Raw genomic sequence first — 20,645 nt, forward strand, 5'->3', positions numbered from 1 at the left:
GTGCTATTCTGGAACACAGGTCAAATGGTGCCAGGAAATGAGGACGGGTGACAAAATTGACTGCAAAGAGCAGGAGGGGATGTTTGGAGTTGTTAGAAATTCTATATCTTAAGGCAGCAGTTACATGACTATATACAGTCAACAAAATTCATTGAATGGTACACTGTAAAGGAGTAAATTTATTTTATATGAATTATTCCCTAAGAACCTGACTCTATAAAAAGGTAAAACTAGAAAAGAACCACCTCGGAAGAGAACAAAAAGGAGGGAAAGCTGGTGTACAGCTTATTCAGGCTAAGTCGGTGTACATGCAAGACTCCATCAGTAAATAACATTGGGAAGACAAGCGAGTTAAGAGTGATTTTTTTTTTTTTTTAATCTACAACTAAAAGGTCTAGGCACACATCCCCACTTTAATGCAGCTTATAAAGAAAAAGAATAGTTCAGGTTCAGTGAAATTACAGATAGGAGAAGATACAGTTTTATCTTTAGTACTAAAAACAGGTTTAAAAATAGCACTCTTACCTAGATCTTAAATGTTCTCACCACAAAAAAGATAATAATTACGCGATGGAGTGATAATCCTGTAATATATAAATTACCAATTCACACTGTACTGTCTAAAACAGTGTTACATGTCAATTATCTCAATTTTTAAAGTTAAAAATATAAATAAATGATAAACAAAAGTAGTACTCCTGTTTCCCCAAAGGGATTGATTTTACACACATGCATCCTTAGCTCACGGTAGCTCTGTGGGTGGGTAGAAATGCCGGGAGAGCAAATTGCTGTGGAAACGGAACAGTTTTGCCCCAGGGGGCGATATGGCTGGATTTCCATGTTGCAGAGATCACTCTGGCAGTCACGGTACGAAACTGAATTTGATCAGGGCAACGAGAGAGAGAAAGACCTGGTTGTTGAAAGCATCTCTCGGTGGACCATAAAGCCCTCACTCGGTGCAATTAGAGGTAACAGAATTAGAGGTGGCACCTCAGTGGGACGTGGCCAAAGTTGAATGTGGGGCAGGAGGGAGAAAATGGCGTTGGGGACCACACTGAGATTCTGACTTGGTGGGGGATGCTTTTGCACCAAAAGGACCTGGGAAGACAGGCAAGAAGGCATGCTTGCAAAGAGGCAGTATTCCCGCGGGGCACTTGTCCCTGGTGATCTGGGTGTTTCCTCTTGGCTTTTTCTGTAAACCCTTTCTTCTCTGCCACAGCCCCTTCCTCTTTAGTCTCATAGTATATGAAGTATTAAATGAAAATAATGTAGTAGCTATTTTATGTCCCACGTAACTGGGAGCTACTCAAGAGCAGGACCTGTGCCTTCTCCACTTTTGATCAAGTTCTAATGCCTTATCCTCCTTCCCAGGCTTGTATATCTTGCTCCTCCCATGTCCCCCTCTTTTCCACGGAGCCATTCCTTGTCATCTGCTGACGTAGCGAGTCCCTCTGCCTGGAATGTTCCTCTGCCTCTCCCTTGTCACCATGACTCCCATACCTGCAAATCTCTTCATCATTCTTAAGGTCTCAGCTAAGCCATCGTTTCCCTTAGGAAACCTCTGATAATTTCCCAAGCTTGGTAGGAGGCCCCTCCTGAATTTTCCCACAGCATCTCTGCTTCTGACCACTCTATTATAATTGCTTGTTTTCCCTCTTAGCATGTAAGTTTCTTTTTTCTTTTCTTTTTTTTTTTTTTTTTTTTTTTTTATGCCATTTCTTGGGCCACTCCCACGGCATATGGAGGTTCCCAGGCTAGGGGTCGAATCGAAGTTGTAGCTGCCAGCCTACACCAGAGCCGCAGCAACTCGGGATCCGAGCTGCGTCTGTGACCTACACCACAGCTCACGGCAACGCCAGATCCTTAACCCACTGAGCAAGGCCAGGGCTCGAACCTGAAACCTTATGGTTCCTAGTCTGATTCGTTAACCACTGAGCAATGACAGGAACTCCTGGCATGTAAGTTTCATAAGACCAAAGACTCTATCTGTGTTACACACTGTGATAGCCATAATAGTGATATTAATACCATCAAAATAACGTTGGCTCACGTTAATACATGCCAGCCTTCCCTCCAAGTGTTTTGATATATTAACTCATTTAGACCTCACAACAACCTTTCAAGGTAAACTCTATCATTATCACCTTTTCGGGTTAGGAAACTAAAATATCACTTGGCGAGTTAACTTGCTTTGGGTCAACATTCTAAGAAAAGTCCTAATGGGCAGCAACAACAGCTATTTTTCGTGTGCTCCTAGTTCCTCGCGTGCTGCCGTCAGAGAAAAGATGTGTTCCATCAATGTTTGCAGAATTGATTGGAGGTGAGGAGGTTGTGCTTGAGCTGGCAGCTTGTGTCTGGCAGAGAGGAGAGGACAGACCAGGCAAAGCTCTCATAAACATCCGGCACCTCCCTCAGGCTGAGGTGTCGGGACCCAGCGGGGCAAACGCTCTACACAACAGCTCCTTTAAGGCCACAAAGAAGGGTTCCTGCCAATCAGAACAGCAAAAGGAAGATTGTATAGAGCATTCATTTTATTCCCAGGGGACACACTCAAGACACAACCCGATTCCCTCTTCTTGATTTCTTTTTCTCACCCTGTGCTCACGGGCGATCCAGTGGCCCTCCCACGTCCCCTTAGCATGATTCCACGCCCCATCGGCACCTCACCTTAGAGTGGTTCTCTCTTGTGTACATGCTCTGCATCCTGATGACTCCCTGGAGGGCCCCCAAGGAGAGGACACACGCTGTGAATAACGGCAGTGCCCCGGTGGTATGGTTCATTCTGCATGAAAGGGTCCGCAGAGCCACCCAGTACTGAGCAAGTCCCACAGCAGGGGTTCTCAACCTCATGCACGGGCCTTACACCTGCCGAGGTTTTTAGACTGCCCAGAATGCTCCCCAAATGAATTAAATCAGAATCCCCAGGGGGGGCCCCAGGCACTGGGGTTTCTTGAGCTTCCAGGGAGATTCCAAGGTTGAGACTGTGGCAGAGGAATTTAACCTCGTTCTCTCTCTAGGATTTAGTCTCTCCACACCAGGGCTTGAGAACAAATTATTCTTTCCATGCAGGACAAGGTGGGTAAGCCTGGCAGAGTAAGCACGGCCCCATAGCCCAGCTTTAATAGAGCCTCTTGGAAATGAGCCAGCCATGTGGCAGTCTCGTGCTTCTGGGTGCCCTAACCTGGCCTAGATGTTGAAGGGAAAGCAGTCCCTCTCTGCTTCTCTGAAGGGACAGGAGGGGCCACCACGAGAGCTGCCATTCCATCCCCAGGACTGTATCTTGTCCTTCTCTGAATAACTCCTGGAGCTGTCTCTTCCCTAAAGGTATACACGTCATTTACAGACCAGAAACTCAGTTCCCAGGGGGACATGGGTGCCGTGGTCCCCCCAGCCCTCCTCACGCTCAGCTTTAGGGCCAATTTCAGAGGATCCAGGGAGGACCCCTGTTAAGGCAAATGGCAGCATCCTTATCTATCGCCTCCTGATTCAGCTTTCGGCATTGCCGGCTCCCTCTGAGGTCTCCCACCCAGGCCTCTCCCCTATCCTTTTCCAGTTCCTTCTCAAAACTGAGCTTACAGACCATGGAGGGGAACTGGGCAGGAAACAATAGATAAAAGCATCCGAGCAACAACCTGCTCGAAAGCAGAGGTGGTGCTATCGATAGCAAGCATGACTCGGAGGCTTGTTGATGACGTTATGACAGAGTCCGGCCCGAGTTCTCAGCACCAGGCTAAGCACTCCCCCCTGCGTTCCCTCCCCGAATCCTGTGAGGCAGACGCACCACCGTTTCACAGAGGCGGAGAGGAAAGACACACACTGCAGCAATGTTTTGCCTCGCTTGGGGAAAAAAAGAGGAACGATGACACGATTCTCAGAAACACCTGGGAACTTGCTAGAAATGCAAATATCCCCTGGCCAGGGCGGGATTCGTGGGCATGCAACCAGAGAGGCCACAAACAGCCTGCAGTTGAAATTTAATTTTATCTGTGAGTGTTTTCTAAGTGAAGTCCACTCGGACAGGGGAGCAAGTTCAGGGCCCTGGAGCCTGGGCTCATACACAGTCTGCCTCCCGGGGCTTCTCTGCCTTCCAGGCCATCACCCCCACCCTCCCTGCCCCCTCCACCCAGGCCCCAGATGGCAATGGCGCATGGAGGCTTGGACTCACCATCGTCCTCTGCCCCTGGTGGGGCCTAAGCATCAACACGAAGAGGGTAGGGCTCCGACGCACACCCCTCAGTGCTCTGGTCAGGGCAAGGCAGCCACTGTCCCCATCCCGGGCCTGCAGCACCACAGAAACTTTTCAGGGGCTTCTTGGAGGCCCCGATCCAGGTACGGAGCATGCCGTGGCATGGAGGTGGCATTTCCTTGGACGGGGCGGGTGCCTACTGGGGTGGACAGGGGCTGTGGCCTTTGGAAAGGGGAGATGGACTTCTCCCCTGGACAGGGTCCTGCGTTTTCCCTTTGCACTGGACCCAGCAAATTTTGCCGCGGCCCTCTCTCTGCGGCATCCAGTCCCCCTGCAGCAAAACTCTCACGGTGGGGCCCAGCAATCTGGCTGAAGAAGCACCTCAGCTGATTCTGACGCACATCAAGCTTGAGGACCCTGAGATATAAAGGAAGCTAAGGAGAAAGGGAGGAGGAGGAGGAGGTGGTGAGCAGGGCACAGGGGGAGCAGCAGCAGCACGGAAGTCACAGATTGCGCTAGAATCCCACTCCTTTGCTAAGTGGCCCTTAGCAAGTTACTTGCCCCCATTGGTACGGCTTCTCTGGAGAACCTCGGCCTCTGCAATCACCTATGTCTTATTGGAAGCTTCAGGCCGGCGCTTCCTCGATGACTGTTGCAAGAAATGTTTTACTTCTTTAGGAAGAACCACCATTTGAATGACCGCTCGGCCTCGTCCTGAGTTCAGTGGCTCAGTCACATCTCCTGGGAACTTCCCTCCTCTCAATGCTACCTTGCCATCAGTGCTGTTGTGTTCTGCCCACATTTGCCTTTTCCCGGCAAGTGTGGTCGTTCCACAGCTGCTATGAGTGTTGGCCACAACAGGCTCACAGCGGCACCTTTCTCTGGAGAGTGTGCCCTCGACCCATGGGAGCCACCTTGCCCAGAAACGTTTGGGAGGTTATTCTATCCCCGGGGGCAGCCCCACAGCCAATGGCTAGCCGATGTGGGGTACAAAAGCCGCTCTCTTCTGCGGTTCTGTATGATCTTCTGACCACTCAAACACCAACGGTTCTCCAGCTTCCGCTGGGTATCCAGCAGCTCAGCTCTAATACTCTTTACTTGGAGTTAGTCAGCACTGGAGTCCCACATTTAAAGGGCTCAGTCCCACAAGACAGCCCCTGCTTCACAGGCCAGTCACAAAGTGGGGTCCCCAGGCCACACATACTTCGGCCCAACTGAGTACACATTCAGGGGTTCCCATAATGCCCCCTCAAGCCTGATAATTCTCTGGAATGCCTGACAGACTTCTGGAAAGAGCTTACTATTGCAATTTCCTATAAAGGATACCAATGAGCAGTCAGAGGGAGAAGTGCACAGGGCAAGACCCAGAAGGGCCCCAAGCACAGGAGCTTCTGCCCTGAGGAGTCGGGGTGCACCCCCCTCCCAGCACATGGATGTGGTCGTCAGCTCAGAAGCTCTCTGAACCCCATTTGTTTTTTGTTTTGGGGTTTTTCTGTCTTTTTCCTTTTTCCAGACCCGCACCCATGGCATATGGAAGTTCCCAGGCTAGGGGTCCAATCGGAGCTGTAGCCACTGGCCTACACTTCAGCCACAGCAACGCGGGATCCGAGCCGCGTCTGCGATCTACACCACAGCTGACAGCAATGCTGGATCCTTAACCCACTGAGCAAGGCCAGGGATCGAACCTGCAACCTCATGGTTCCTAGTCGGATTCGTTAACCACTGCGCCACAACGGGAACTCCTGAACCCCATTTGTTGAGGGGTTTGATGGAGGTTTCGTTATGAGCACGTGATTGATGAAATCACTGGCTGTTGGGGATTGACCTCCATGGCCCGCCCTTTTGCCCTCCTCAGACCTTGGGGAGTGGGGCTGAAAGGACGAACCCTCTCATCATGCAGTTGGTTTTTGGGTGACTGGCTCCCATCCTGAAGCTATCTGGGGCCCCCACAGGACTCATCTCATTAGCATACAAAAGATCATCTCTAAGGGTTTTGGAGCTCTGTGCCAGGCATCAGGGACAAAGAGCAGATATGCATGTATTTTGTGTTATACCACAGGCACCTGCAATGCTTCAGAGCACCTCACAGGATCAGGCCCTGCTGCACCCACCTCTTTATCTGGCTTCTCTCCTACCCTGTCCTCCTCCGCTGGCATCCTCAAAGTTATCACCCCAGAGCCCTCCTTCAATAAAGCACACCAGCCCTGCTCCAGATCTCCTTCCAGGAATCCAACTTCAAAACACATCGATAGCTGTCCACTCCCCGCCGGTATCTGTGTTTTTATGGGATGTCTTTGACTGGAAGTTCCTTGAGATTTGATGCATATCTAATTCATCTTTGCTTTTCTGTAACCCCTACACAATACCTGGATAAAATGCAACTGTCGGTACATTTTGTGGAAGGAGTATTTCCTATTTGGAGGTCATTGGCACGGCTGTCATGTGACTATCTCCTCCAATTCCCATTCCGCACCCCACCTCCAAAACCTGGCACAGGAACAGTCTGATGCTCCCCCATGAAGAGGAGGGCAGAGGATGTCCAGAAATGGCTCCAGAACAGGTCCCTGTGGCAATACCTCCAGGCCATTCCTGTCTGGTGCCTGAGATAGAGAAGGCCATTCAGTGCCTCGAGTATTTTTGTTCTTTCCAATTTCTCTGCCAGATGAAGTTAAACAGTCCCTAAGAGTAAATAGATGTGGCAAAAATAAAACAAATATTTTTTCCAATTGGATTGGTTCATTCCTTGTGTGGGTTCAGATGAGGGAAAAACCAGAATGTTTTGATTAAATCGGCTGTTGCCATGAAAAGATTTGCCTGTTTACTAGCAAACGGGCTGTCGTGTTTCTTGTCATTATCTACCGAAGTGGGAATTCTTGGTATTGCTGAAAGAGCTGCTCTGAACAGGAAAGTGGGAAGGTTCCTTAGCCTAAAGTTCCTACCGTGTTAAAGTGCATAAACATGATCATTGTCCAACTACAAATCTAATACATTCATTGAAAAAAAAAAAAAACATGGAATCAAAAGCGACAGGCAAGGACGAATCTGCATAATCACAGAGCAGAGAAACAGGTAGGCTCTCGCCCTATCTCTTTCAGGGAGTCTTTCCTTAACAGTGGTTTCTGGTGACTCATTTTTTTCACTTTCATTTCATCTAGTATATATGTATCTCACCTAGGTACTACTATCATTTGGTTTCCTGATGAGAAAAATGGTGTTGGAGTTCCTGTCATGGCTCAATGGTCAACGAATTCAACTAGGAGCCATGAGGTTGCAGGTTCGATCCCTGACCCCGCTCAAGGGGTTAAGGATCCGGCGTTGCCGTGAGCCCTGGTGTAGGTCGCAGATGCGGCTCGGATCCAGCGTTGCTGTGGCTCTGGTGTAGGCCAGTGGCTACAGTTCTGATTGGACCCCTAGCCTGGGAACCTCCATATGCCGCAGGAGCAGCCCAAGAAATGGCAAAAAGACAAAAAAGAAAAAAGAAAAGAAAAATGGTGTTGCTCCCTGGGACGCCCATCGTTGGGGAACTTTGGTTCTTCCCAACCTGATGGGTCTTGATGGTCACGTGAGCAGTAACCAGATGCGTAGGTGGTGGCTGCTTAGTTATTAGTCGTCCAGAGTGATGGTGGACCCACAGCACTGATGATGATGCTAATGACAGGTGAACTTTATTGGACCGGTCAGACATGGCTCTGGGACTTTGATGTATTAACTGATGAATCCTCATCACAACTGTGAATGCCTTTAACATCCCCATTTACACGGGAAAAATCTAGGCCTCGTAACGTTAAATAACTCGCCCAAGCAGAGGTGTAAGTGAGAGTTCGCTTCGACCCCGAGTAGTCTGGCTCCAGATTTAGGGTTACTAATCGCCACGTGTATCATACAGTAGTACTACTAGAACCGTTACCAGCAGCTGTTAAGAGTTATCCATCGTTAAGCACATGCCAGCCATGATTCTTAACTGCATGTATGAACATCATTAAATCTCATAAAAACTCCATCAGATAGATATTTATCATCTTTTTTACTGAGGCACAGAGAGGCCAAGTACCTTGCCTAGGGTTACTCAGCTTGCGCGGGAAGGACCCAGCTTCAGGTCTGTGTGGACGACCTTCAGAGCAACACTCGCAGGTGGCTTTCCTGCCCTTGCTGGCAGGTGCTGCCAGCTCTGGCTTCGTGGAACACGTGCACACGACCGTGGACAACGCTCTGTAAAGTCCATTCTGTCTCCCCCGGGCGAATACCCAGGGAGCCAGAGAAAAGACATCCCAGGGATCTAGTCTACAGGATCCATCTGTTCTGGTCTATTTGTTTGCTTTCCCAGTATTTCCCCCCTTGTTTTAGTAAGAGCGCTCTAAAGGTTCCCTGTTGGGGAATATATTCGTTTTCTATCCTGCTGTAACAAATTATCATAAATATAGTGGCTTAAACATACAAATTTATTATCTTACTTCTAGAGGTCGGAAATCAAAAATAGGTCTTACCAGGCTAAAGACAAGGTGTCAGCAGGGCTCTGTGCTTCCGGAGCCCCGGGGGAGAATCTGTTTCAACGGCTTTTCCGGTGGCTAGAGCCTGCTCACACTCCACGGCCCGTGGCCTCAGTCCTCCGCCTTCAAAGCCAGCAACACCAGACAAAGTACTTCTCATGCTACCATCTCTGGTTGTCCCTATTCTGCCCTCTTTTTCTGCTTTTAAGGATGCCAGTGATTCTATTGGGTTTACCTGGATAATCTCCCTCGTTTAAGGTCAGCTGATCGGCAGTCTTAATTCCTCTTTGCCATTGAACCAATTGTAGTTTCTCGGGATGAGGGTATAAACCGCTTTGGAGTGGTATTGGGACTATTATTCCATCTGCCACAGTGAAAGTCTCCTTTTTACTTTTCAGTCACATATTCCGAGTTAGTCCAACTCAATGCCACTGGCTCAGAGCATAGGCTCAGGACTTTTACTGCATTTCTTAGAAAACAGCCCCCATCCCCACATCCCCTTGCTGAAGAGCTGATCACAGCTCACCGGCTCTGAAGCTGGGTCTAGGCAGGGCTTCTCCCTGACGGGTCCGAGCCCTTTCCATACCGGCTGTTAAATACTGCGAAAATTCTGCTGCTGAGGCTGATGACTGCGTCCACCTTTGCCAAAGCACAGGACCAGCATCCCTAAAAACGACCACTCTTCCTCCTGATGCTGCTTCAGGAAACCACTATATAGTACATGTAATCTCTTAAAAAAAAAAAAAAAAAAACAAGCAAACTGGAATAAGATCTCTAATGATAGGCAGTTTAGCACAGTTTAGTCCTTTTTTCAGTACTTGCTGGCTTGAGTTGAGCATCAGGGTGGTACATCAAGTGTTCAACATTGATTTAGATTCCTTCTCTAGCCTCCCCTTTATCATTCTCATCATGCCCAAAGTTTTAGAAAGGCAGTAAACTATCTATTTATGGAGTTCCCTGGTGGCTCAGTGAGTTAAGGATCCAGCATTTTCACTGCAGTGACACAGGTTGGATCCTTGGCCTGGGAACGTCCATATGCCCCAGGTGAGGCCAGAAAAAAATCTGTGTACTAGGATTCATCTTAAGGATACTTTATTAGTCAGATTTCTGCTATTTGCATGCTGTGTAACAAAAGACTCCAAAGTCACGGTTTACCAAAAGCATTTATTTATTTTTTTCATGGCCACATATGCAGCATACAGAGGTTCCCAGGGCAGGGATATAGTCCAAGCTGCAGCTATGACCTACATGACAAAGCCATGGAGACACTGGATCCTTTAATCCACTGTGCCAGGCCAGGGTCAAACCTGTACCCCCTACACGACCTGAGCCACTGCGGTTGGATTTGTAACCTACTGCGCCAAGGCGAGAACTCCAAACGCATTTCCTTTTCTTCCTCACAGGTCTGTGGGGCAGTGGGGGCAGCTCTGCATTGGGCTACAGATTGGATCAGGTCTACTGCACACTTCTCTCATTTTCCTTGGACTAGCAGCTACCTGGGACAGTTATTCTCATGGTAAAAACAGAAGCTCAAGGGGCCAAGCCCAACTACAGAAGCGCATTTAAGGTCTCTGCTCACGTCATGGCCCCTAACATCCCATTGCCCCAAAAGTCAGATGCTGAGGCTTACATGCGGTTGGGAAATACACTCTGATCTCTCCAGCGGGAGGCACCGGAGAGCAACATGGCAAAGACGGACACATTCCAAAGTGAAAGAGAATTGAGATACTCCAGTCCTCACCATCAACACCTTCACTTTGATATTATCCTGCTCTTTCATAGAAAAGGAGAAGGTAAGTATCTTAAAAGGTCATTTCAAGGATTTCTGCAAAAAGTTTAAGTTCCCAGGATTAGTAAGATTTCATCCTATCTCCTACCTATAGGTCTGATTTCGGGGTATGTGTGCAGGAACACAGGACCCCACACCTAGAAAGACCCCACACTTGGTTTAATGCTCTACTGTCACCATCTCAAAGTTCTTAATTTTTGACCAAGGGGTCCTGCATTTTTAATTTTAACTGCTCTCCCAAATTATGTAGCCAGTCCTGCCTACACATGCTGTATTTATGGACCCGGATGGTGAAAATTAATGCTCAGAATCATGGTCCTGATACCTGTAGGTTCCAAAATGATCCAAAATTCCATTACAATTACCATGTTCTTTCATTCATTCAGCATGTTTATTGGGTGCTATTATAATTCTAAGTTTTAGAGGGAAAAGCAAGAGCTAGCCAGCCCTATCCTCGCTGAGTTTATATCATGCCATCCTTCCTGCCATCTGCCCCACTGGACAGGTGACTTTCGTTATAGCCATTAAAAGGGAGTTCCCATCAAGGTTTAGTGATTAACGACCCGACTAGTATCCATGAGGACGCGGGTTCGATCTCTGACCCTGCTCAGTGGGTTAGCGATCCCACATTGCTATGGCTGTGGTGTAGGCCGGCAGCTACAGCTCTGATTCGACTCCTAGTCTGGAAACTCCATATGCCGCGGGTGTGGCCCCAAAAAGACAAAAAAAAAAAAAAAAAAAAAAAAAAACTTGCATTGTAGCCATTAAAGGGAAATCCAACAGACACCCAGTGTGCCACAGACCATGCAGGTTGAAGGGCATCAGCAAGTGCCAGCACCCAGCGGAGCTCCCTCCATCCCAGAGTCTTTTCCTCCCAACAAAGCAAATCAGAGCACATGTGAGTAAGAGGGACTCTATTAGAGGGTTCATCTCAAAGCCACTCTGCTTTGTAAAGATAATAAATCTTTTACAATTTTTCTACTTTGGATATATCCTAGTCTCTCAAGTGACAAAAAGATCCATTTTAGAGAGGTTTTCAACCGTAAAGACTGAAGTCAAAGAGCAGACTGAGTTTCTGGTTAACATTTCCCACGGGCTCTGCAAATACTGTGAGAAATGCCGCTCTGTGACAGCTCCAGCCAAACACCAGGCTTGTCCTTTAAGAGAGCCTTTCGGCACTGTGTTGCTCAGAGAGTGGAAAAATGTCAAATTGCAGATCTGCTTGAAAGATCAAAACTGGTGTATTTCATACTCAAGCAGCAGGGATCCTGCCTCATTTGCTTGCTTTACAGAAATACGTGTCCTTGGGCCCAACACCCCCACCTCCACCCCAAACCAGACTCTGCTTCTAGCAAGTCCAGCTGGGCTCGACATGTTCACAAAACGCACAGAGGCCTCCCCGAGCCAGATGGCACAACCAGCTCTAGCAAAGGTTCTTTCCCCAGGCTCCGGGAGCCTGCTTCTCAGACATCAGCCTGTATCAAAATCCCCTGGGGAGCTTGTTAAACACAGATTTCAGGGCTCCATCCTGTGTTTGTTGATCCAGCTAAGTCTCGGGTAGGTCCCCCAAATTTGCTTTCCAGTAAGTGCCCAGGTGCCTGCTGCTGCTGGTTTGGGGACCTGCCTTGGAGAACTACTGCTTTAGGGCACTGCCATGGGCCCTGAAAGGCTGCACAAGCAACACCGTCCTCTGCAGAAACCCTCATTCTCTTTGGCTTCTGACCACCACCACCTCGGCGTCCTCTGTACCCGTTCATTCTTCAATGCCTTCAACAGTCCTCCTGCCTCACGCGCTACTGAAAGTGATCTCACTGAGGTTAAAAATGATGCACTGGCTGCCAAATTTAATAGATGGGGCATTAGCACTTGGGTGCCTCACCAGCCACGCCACGACTCAGCACGAGTAAGCTGAACTCCCTGCCTTTGTCCCTGCTCTCCCGGTCTGATGCTTGAGGCTGCCCAGCTGCACCTGTTCTCCTCCTTCTGGGAGCAGTATTGCTCTTATTTGCAGCAGCTGACCCTCCCTACTCAGTGTCGTTCAGATGGGACTTCTAACCCAACCCTCCCGACACCCTGGTTTTAGACTGCTGGCCCAAAGAACGGTGCGAAAATTAACTTCTGCTGTTTTAAGCCATCCAGTTTGTGGTAATTTGTTGCAGCAGCCACAGAAAACAAACATATCCTGCTTCCATTCCAATGGCAGGAATCCTACGGGCCAGGCAGGGGAATGCTGACCTAAGATACAGAAAGTGGGAACTTGCAAAGCTTCCTCAGATCAGGTCTGATTACTTGAAAAATAGTCCAGTCGCCAGCCTATGCGGTATGTAGAGAGCTGCCATTTGGGCACAGATGCTTCGCCAGTCAAGTACCCACCAAGTAGGACCCTCTCTCTCTCTTCTACACCAGCCTTGTTTATTTAGGCTCTTGAAGTTGTAGAACATTCTCTTGCTGTAGGCTGAAGACATACTTCTTTGGTATAGTAAATTAAGAGAAAAAACTGGGGTTCACCAAGCAGCTCCTTTCCCAGAAAGCTTAAAATGAATCTCCTTTGTAGCTTCCGGTGGTCAGTGCTGAGAGAAGACTTCCTTGCCAGCTTCCGTAATCGCAGGGACATCACAGAACGTCCATCACTGCAGAGAACCGTTCTTCTAGGCGGCTGCGATGACATCAGCCACTACCAAGGGGGGACAAAGAAGCAAGGGGCACGTCTACACTCAGTGTTAACTGACAGATGAAGGAGGACCTGCTTCTTACAATTCCCTTAACTGAGCCGCATCCTCAGTGACTTGGCTTATTTATTTGATTTATTTATTTGTATAATCTCGCTTGTCATAGATGTCCCTCCTCACTCCCCCCAAAACCCCAGGGATTATAGGCCAGAGCCCCTCACTTCAAGGGGTCCCCAGGTCATGTTGCCCCATCTCAGGCATAAGCAGAGGGGCTAAAAAAAGACCCAACACAGGATAGGGAGATAATTTTTAGAAAGGAAAGAAAGAGGGAAGGAAGGAAGGGAGGGAGGGAGGGGTGGAGGGAGAAAGGAGAGGGAGGAGAAGGGACGGGAGGAGAAGGGAAGATGAAAAGAGACACAGAAAGCCTATAAAGAGTTCAGCTGGACAAGCTAACAAACTCTATCAGTCAGGGTTCTCTAGAGAAAGAAAACTGATGGGATGCATGTCCAGAGAGAGACTGAACTTCATTTCGTTTCAAAACACCAAGTAGAGCTTGAGCTCCTTTATATATAAATGAGTAAAAAATAATGGCTATATTTCCTGGAAGGAATGTTTACCAGAATCTTAATTTATCTATGAGAGGTGGAATTTCAGGTTATTTTTGCAACCATTTATTGGGAGCATACTCTATGTCAGGCATTCTTTTAAGTATTTTACATGGGTTAAATTCATTTAATGGAGTTCCTGTGGTGGCGCAGCAGAAACGAATCCCACTGGGAACCATGAGGTTGCGGGTTCGATCCATGGCCTCGCTCAGTGGGTTGAGGATCCGGCGTTGCCGTGAGCTGTGGTGTAGGTCACAGATGCGGCTCAGATCCCGCGTGACTGTGGCTGCAGCGTAGGCCGATGACGAGAGCTCCGATTAGACCTCGAGCCTGGGAACCTCCATATGCCACTTGTGTGGCCCTAGAAAAGACAACAACAAAAAAAAAAAAAAAAAAGAAAGAAAGAAAGAAAAAAAAAAATTCATGTATCATTTTCCCAAAAAACTATGACGTGGTTTTTAAAAATATCCCTTCTATTCTCATCCATGGGCCGCCCTTACTTCCCAAAGCTCCACAGCCTTGAGACCCCTGAGAACCTGAAACTGCTGTATGTGGCTCCAACCCAGCATTATCACTAGAAATGGCTCCCTTTCACACACACACACACACACACACACACACACACACACACACACAGATGTTCTTCCATTGCTGTTGGAGAGTTTTGTTTGTTTTCAAATCCCTCTCTTGTTTATTAAGAACTAGGTGGGTGGGTGATACATTCCCTTTTAATCCCCAAACTTACCCTTAACCCTCTCCCACAGACAACCCTCCTAATGTATTTAATTTGCACTATTTTTTTTTCTGTAAGTTCTTATAAAACATGTGTTGTTGGAATATCCAGCATTATCACTGCAGAAGCCCAGCTTGCTGCTGTGATGCTGGTTCAGTGCTTGGCCTGGGAACTTCCACATGTCACAGGCATAGCCAAAAAAAAAAAAAAAAATGCGTTGTTCAGCTAAACTTGTTTTTTTGTTGTTTTTTTTTTTTAATTGGTTGGCTGCACCTGCAGCATGTAGAGGTTTCAGGGCCAGGGCTTGAACCAGAGCCATAGCAATGACAATGATGTGAGGTTATGCTGTGGGCCACAAGGGAAGTCTAGTAAGCTCATTTTTGTTTGTTTGCTTTTTTTTTTTAGGGCTGCACCCACGGCATAGGAGGTTCCCAGGCTAGGGGTTGAATCTGAGCTATAGCTGCTGGCCTATGCCACAGCCACAGCAGAGCCAAATCCAAGCCATGTCTGCAACCTACACCACAGCTCATGGCAACGCCAGATCCTTAACCCACTGAGCAAGGCCAGGGATTGAACCTTTGTCCTCAAGGATACCAGTCAGATCCATTTCCACTGAGCCAGGACAGGAACTCCGTAAGCTCATATTTTTAATTGAACTAAATGGTTTGACTTTGCGTCTCATTCAAGGGCTCTCTCTGCCACACATACCCCCAACCACCCATCCGGGACCTATACCCTCTTAATGCTACTGATGCCGTCGCTGCTGAGGGCTTTCTAGAGTTGCAAGAGTGTCCTCCATCCCTCAGGCAGCCACTCACGCCCAGTCTCCTGACTTCTCCAGAACTTAAAGTTCATCAGACCACCCAAAGGTCAACCTTGTTTCTTCCTTTGTTTGTTTGCATGTGTAAACCTCTCTCCTGAGAAACTTGCTCTGAGTTCCCCACCTGGCAGCCGGGAGGGAACTGTAAAGCTAGCAACGATTGCTAAGTCAAGCACCAAACTGAGGTCCTTGGACAGGGTACTCTCTGCCAGCCTTCTCACCTCCAAGTAACTCTACTGCCCTCCTAAGTCCCTTTCCCCTCTCCACCGGGTGGAATCAGCCTTATCTCCCAACTTAACACTAAGGCTTATGTCAGGAGGCTGGATCTGCAGCACCAAGATTCCTCTACTGAAGCTTCCAGAAGAACAAACATGTCCTTCATCATCTCACAAGAGGTATAAGAATGTATGTGATCACACCGGTCAGAATGGCCATCATCAAAAAGTCTGCAAATAATGAATGCTGGAAAGGGTGTGGAAAAAAGGAAACCCTTTTCTACTGTTGGTAGGAATGTAAACTGGTATAGCTACTAGGGAAAACAACATGGAGCTTCCTCAAAAAACTGAAAATAGAGTTGCCATATGATCCAGCAACCCCACTCTTGGGCATCTATCCAGACAAAATTCAAATTCAAAAAGATACATGCACCCCTGTGTTCATAGCAGCGCTCTTTACAACAGGCAAGACATCAAAACAACCTTAATGTCCACCAACAGATGAATGGATAAGGATGATACACAGTGGACTATTACTTAGCCATTAAAAAGAATGAAATAATGCCATTTGCAGCAAGGAGGATGGACCTAGAGATGATCATACTAAGCAAAGTCAGAAAAAGAAAGACAAAGACCGTATGATATCACCTACGTATAATATGACACAAATCAACATATCTACCAAGTAAAAACAGACTCACAAACATCGAAAACAGACTTGTGGTTGCCGGGGCTAGCAAGAATACTTGAGTCCCGACCGTGACTTTTCTGTAATTTCTGCCTTTCACCCATCCGATTGGCTGCGTTCAGTCTGATGTCATCTGCGGGAAAATGATAAGGGCGGTGCATCGTCAGAGGGAAATGCATCTCAAAGTTCATGAAGCTTGAACTGCAAGGCCCCAACCTTGGCCAGGCCCTAGGAAAAGTCCAGCAGTGTGCTCACAAGGGCACGTGTGTTTGCTAAATTTGCAAATTTAAGATGCTTTAACCAGAGCCAGTTAAGACCTCTGTCTTTGCTCTCTGACTTTCGCTGCAGTCTCCCACATGTCAGGGAGTTTAGGAGAGGCCTTGGACATGATGAGATCTGGCTAAGGGAAAGCTAGTTTGGGGATACATACAGTGGGGTTTAGTGGGTGTAGGCACTGTCATGTCTCCTTGTGACAGTATCTGTATCCTAAAATTGCTTTCTTTTCTTAAAAAGAGTTTCCAAAATTATAATGCCCTCCTCCACCTCCCAAAGCTAAGTCTTCCCACTCAGTGAAGCCAGTGAAATTTGCTTCAGGAAAGAACTCATGTATTCATAGGAGTGACTCTAGACGTTGATGGCTCCAATCTGATCTTCATTTTGAAAGATTCCTGTTGTACGTAGACCCCTAATTCTGCTTAAGTGCAGCCCTTGGCTCAGAATATATCTTCCAACCTACATCTCTTTGTCAGTTTTCTTTTTGTGACTATTCTCATGGCCCCCTCTGCACATGCACACACACGCACGCGCTCTTTTATATCTGGTGTAGCTGCATCTCCTATTTAAGTATCAGAAGCTGGAGTGCAGACTGGCGATGAGCCAGATCTTAAAAATGAGCTCAAATGTATAAGGCAAACACTTCCAAGAATGCCCACAGCTGCCAGTCTTAACTTTAAAGGGCAAAAGAAGGAAACAGGCTTACATGGCAGATGTTCTGTCTGGATGTCTCTCTGGAATTAAGACTGTTTGATGAGCCAGAAATATTTCCAAATATTCACCTAACAAAGCAGTGAAGGAACAAAACTGTTTTAAATTTGAAAAGTTTCTCAAACTGACATCTCAGCAAAATTTTTAGCACACACACCAAAAAAGTGCTCAAGAACTATTACGTTAATAAATTCTCCTCTTAGAGGAAAGCACCCCCTGTCATTGCAAATGAATTCTGTTTCTATCTAAAATGTCCTGGGAGAGAGTTTTTCCATTGGCCTGCATTCAAGGTCAGATTTTATGTTGTTTTTTGGGGGAAGAGGGGAGAATCGCTTTCATCTTCTTTCCCTCTGCAAAATGCCTTTCTAAAAGTGTTAACCCTACTTATGTTCAGTTTTTTTGTTTGCTTTTTCTAATGTTAACCTCCATTTCTCTGGCAGAATTTCAAATCATTTTTTTCTATCCATGTATTGAATGAACAAATATTTAGAGTGCCTACAATATCTCAGGCCTTATTCTAGGTACTGCTTTCACAAGGCGATTTTTTTTCCTATCTTATTAACTGGACTTTGCAAACATTTTGTAATACCATAATATTTCTGATAAGCAGGCCCCGGAATTTATGTAGCCATTCTCTCTTTGTGAAACATTTAGACCATTTCCAAGTTCTCCCTACTGTAAATAATTCAACAGTGACCTTTCTTGCAATAGACCCTTGTCTGTGATTAATTCTTCGGAACACATATCTAGGAGTGGGAAGGGCATGAACACTTTGAAGTTTCTGAATAAATATTCCAGTGGACTTTCTGATGTATATTATCACCTTTGACGTCCTCAAATCTTCAAGTGAAGAATCATCCATCCCTATTTAAAGACAGGAGAGCAGAATCCATTCCTTCTATATGACATGTTTGCTGATTCCTAAAATAATTTCATTTCCTGATGGTAGTAAGAGTAATCTGGTGGTGATAAAATTCTAGCTGTTTTCTTGAACAGCTATAGTCCTTTTGGACTACACGCCTCCTCTCGGATCGCATTTTTTGCATTCCTTTTGCAAAGGCAAAACAGAGAAGAAACTGTATCCACACACCGTCCGCTCATTGTTGTCATTCTCTGCAAACAAGAAATCAACCCGGAAGGGAATCATCCAGGAAAAAGGTGGAGTCGGGCGAAGGTATGCAAGATTCTGAAATCCCTTTCATTCCTGTGCCTACTGGGGGATTGGAGGAGGAGCGGGGTGTGTAGCTAAACACCTCCCTGAATCGCCCGCTCACAGTAACAGCACATCAGGTAGAAGAGCTTCCCCACCTCGTCAGGTCTCTGCTCTGGCAAGTCAACTGGTCAAAAGGCCTCACTAGGCACTTTTCAATCCACAGGCAAATTTCACTGCGTAGCATTTTATCCTCAAACATTTCTTTGGGAACAACTTCATTCCCTTACTAAGAAAAATTTCTGCTTTCCAAGAAAATCAGTGCTGTCTTCAGAATGCCCCCAGTACTTTGTCCTCTAGAAGAAAAACTTGAGTAAACAAAGAAAACCAGAGGCAAGTCCCCTTAGATCTAGGTTAGGGTGGAATACTTGCTAACTGCACTGCCTCATTGTCTTATTTGGATCTGAAGCCCCTTTACCAAGAATTTTGTTTGTATAATGGTCTGCTTAAGACAAAAACTATTAAGATTGAAATTCAAGCTTTTCTCTTTCCTGGAAGCCAGGCAGCCCAACATAACTGATTGCCTTGGTCTTTCTCCCTCCAGCTGCGTCCAAGTGATGGAGAAACTCATGAAAAGGACAAGGGTTTCTCCTCTGGGTGGCCAAAAGGAGTTTTACTAAAGTGGAGAGCAGAATCTGTGGTGGGAGAGAAACAGCACCATTATTCATTCACCCAACGGTAACTTATCAAACGCTCAGTATGTGCCAGAACCTAGACCAGGCCTGTGTGAGTGGAACAGACAGATAACCTGCTCTCGTGGAGCTTTGCTGCTGAGAAGCAAACATTCAGCAAATACAACCCTTCAACAACAGGGGTGTAAACTGTGCAGTTCTACTTACACATGGGTTTTTTTTTTTTCCAATTTTTTTCAATTACTACAGCACTACACCATCAGGGGTGGTTGAATCTGCAGACGTGGAACTGCTGATACAGAAGGCCGGCTATAAGTTATATGTGGATTTTTACTGTGCAGAAGGTCAGCACTCCTAACCCGCAGTTGCCCAAGTGTCAGCTGTAATCATGTTGATGAATATAAAATCACAGTCTTAAAAGAACGCGTGTGTGTGTGTGTGTGTGTGTGTGTGTGTGTGTGTGAGAGAGAGAGAGAGAGAGAGAGAGACGGGGTCACTCTGTGGTACAGCAGAAAATTGACCGAACACTGTAAACCAACGATAATGGAAAAAATAAAAATCATTAAAAAAAAAATAAATGAAATAAAATCACCGTCTGGGTATGTGCCGAGGCATGAAGAAGGCTCTGTGCCTACAATAAAGGATGTGCCTTAATGGGGAAGGCGGGCAGCTGTTGCTGGATAAGCTGGAAAGGAGGAAGAAAGTGCACACCCGGCAGAGGCAAGAGCGTGAACGGAGGGGCTGCAGTCAGGGTGATGAGAAGGGGGCAGTGCAATGACAACTCCAGAGACGTGATCAGGGCCGTGCAGGGTTGGGGCTTCATCCTAAGTGAGTTTAGGCCATTAAAGCCCCTATTCCTCGACAATTCCACTTTTAGGTATTGACCCAAGAGAAATGAACACTGACGTCCCCAAAAGACAGACCATGAATATTCATAGCCACCTTAAAATAGCCTAAAACTGGAAACAATCCAAACGTCTGTCAACAAGAGAATGGATAAATAAATTGTGGTATATTTATACTCAATCGAAAGGAACGGACACACAACAACACAGAATACTGTCCAGAAGATTGTGTTGATTAAAAATAGCCAGGCACAAAAAAGTCCACACGGTGCATTTATATTTGTATGAATCCAAAAATGAGCAGAACGAATCTATGGTAATAAATATCAGAAAGTGGTTGCCTCGGGTGTGTGGGCTGGGCAAGGGGTGAAGTAACGGGAAAGGGGGAGCAAGAGAAATTTCTGAGATGATAGAAATGTTCTGTACTTTGTTTGGAGTGGTGGTTTTATTTCGTTTTATTTTTTGTCTTTTTATGGCCACACCCGCAGCCTATGGAGGTTCCCAGGCTAGGGGCTGAATCTGAGCTGTAGCCGCCGGCCTACACCACGGCCACAGCAACACTAGACACAAGCCTCATTCTGCGACCTACACCACAGCTCGTGGCAACGCTGGATCCTTAACCCACTGACCGAGGCCAAGGATGGAACCTGTGTCCTCATGGATACTAGTCAGATTTGTTTCCGCTGAGCCACGACGGGGACTCCTGGAGTGGCGGTTTTACAAGCTTATCCAATTATCAAAACCCTTCAAACTGTACTGAAGATCTGTGCATTGTTTTCTTT

The 20,645-nt window shown here is 46.8% G+C and overlaps 1 long non-coding RNA gene across 1 annotated transcript; it reads right to left on the reverse strand.

The window, feature by feature from the left end:
- On the reverse strand, positions 7,667 to 20,394 carry LOC106510420. Its single transcript, XR_002344260.1, has 3 exons — positions 17,172 to 20,394; positions 16,206 to 16,325; positions 7,667 to 13,136 (listed from the first exon to the last, which is right to left on the reverse strand). It is a non-coding gene; the product is annotated as an uncharacterized LOC106510420 (long non-coding RNA).

Source organism: Sus scrofa, chromosome 5, assembly GCF_000003025.6.
Source record: "Sus scrofa isolate TJ Tabasco breed Duroc chromosome 5, Sscrofa11.1, whole genome shotgun sequence".
NCBI lineage: Eukaryota > Metazoa > Chordata > Mammalia > Artiodactyla > Suidae > Sus > Sus scrofa.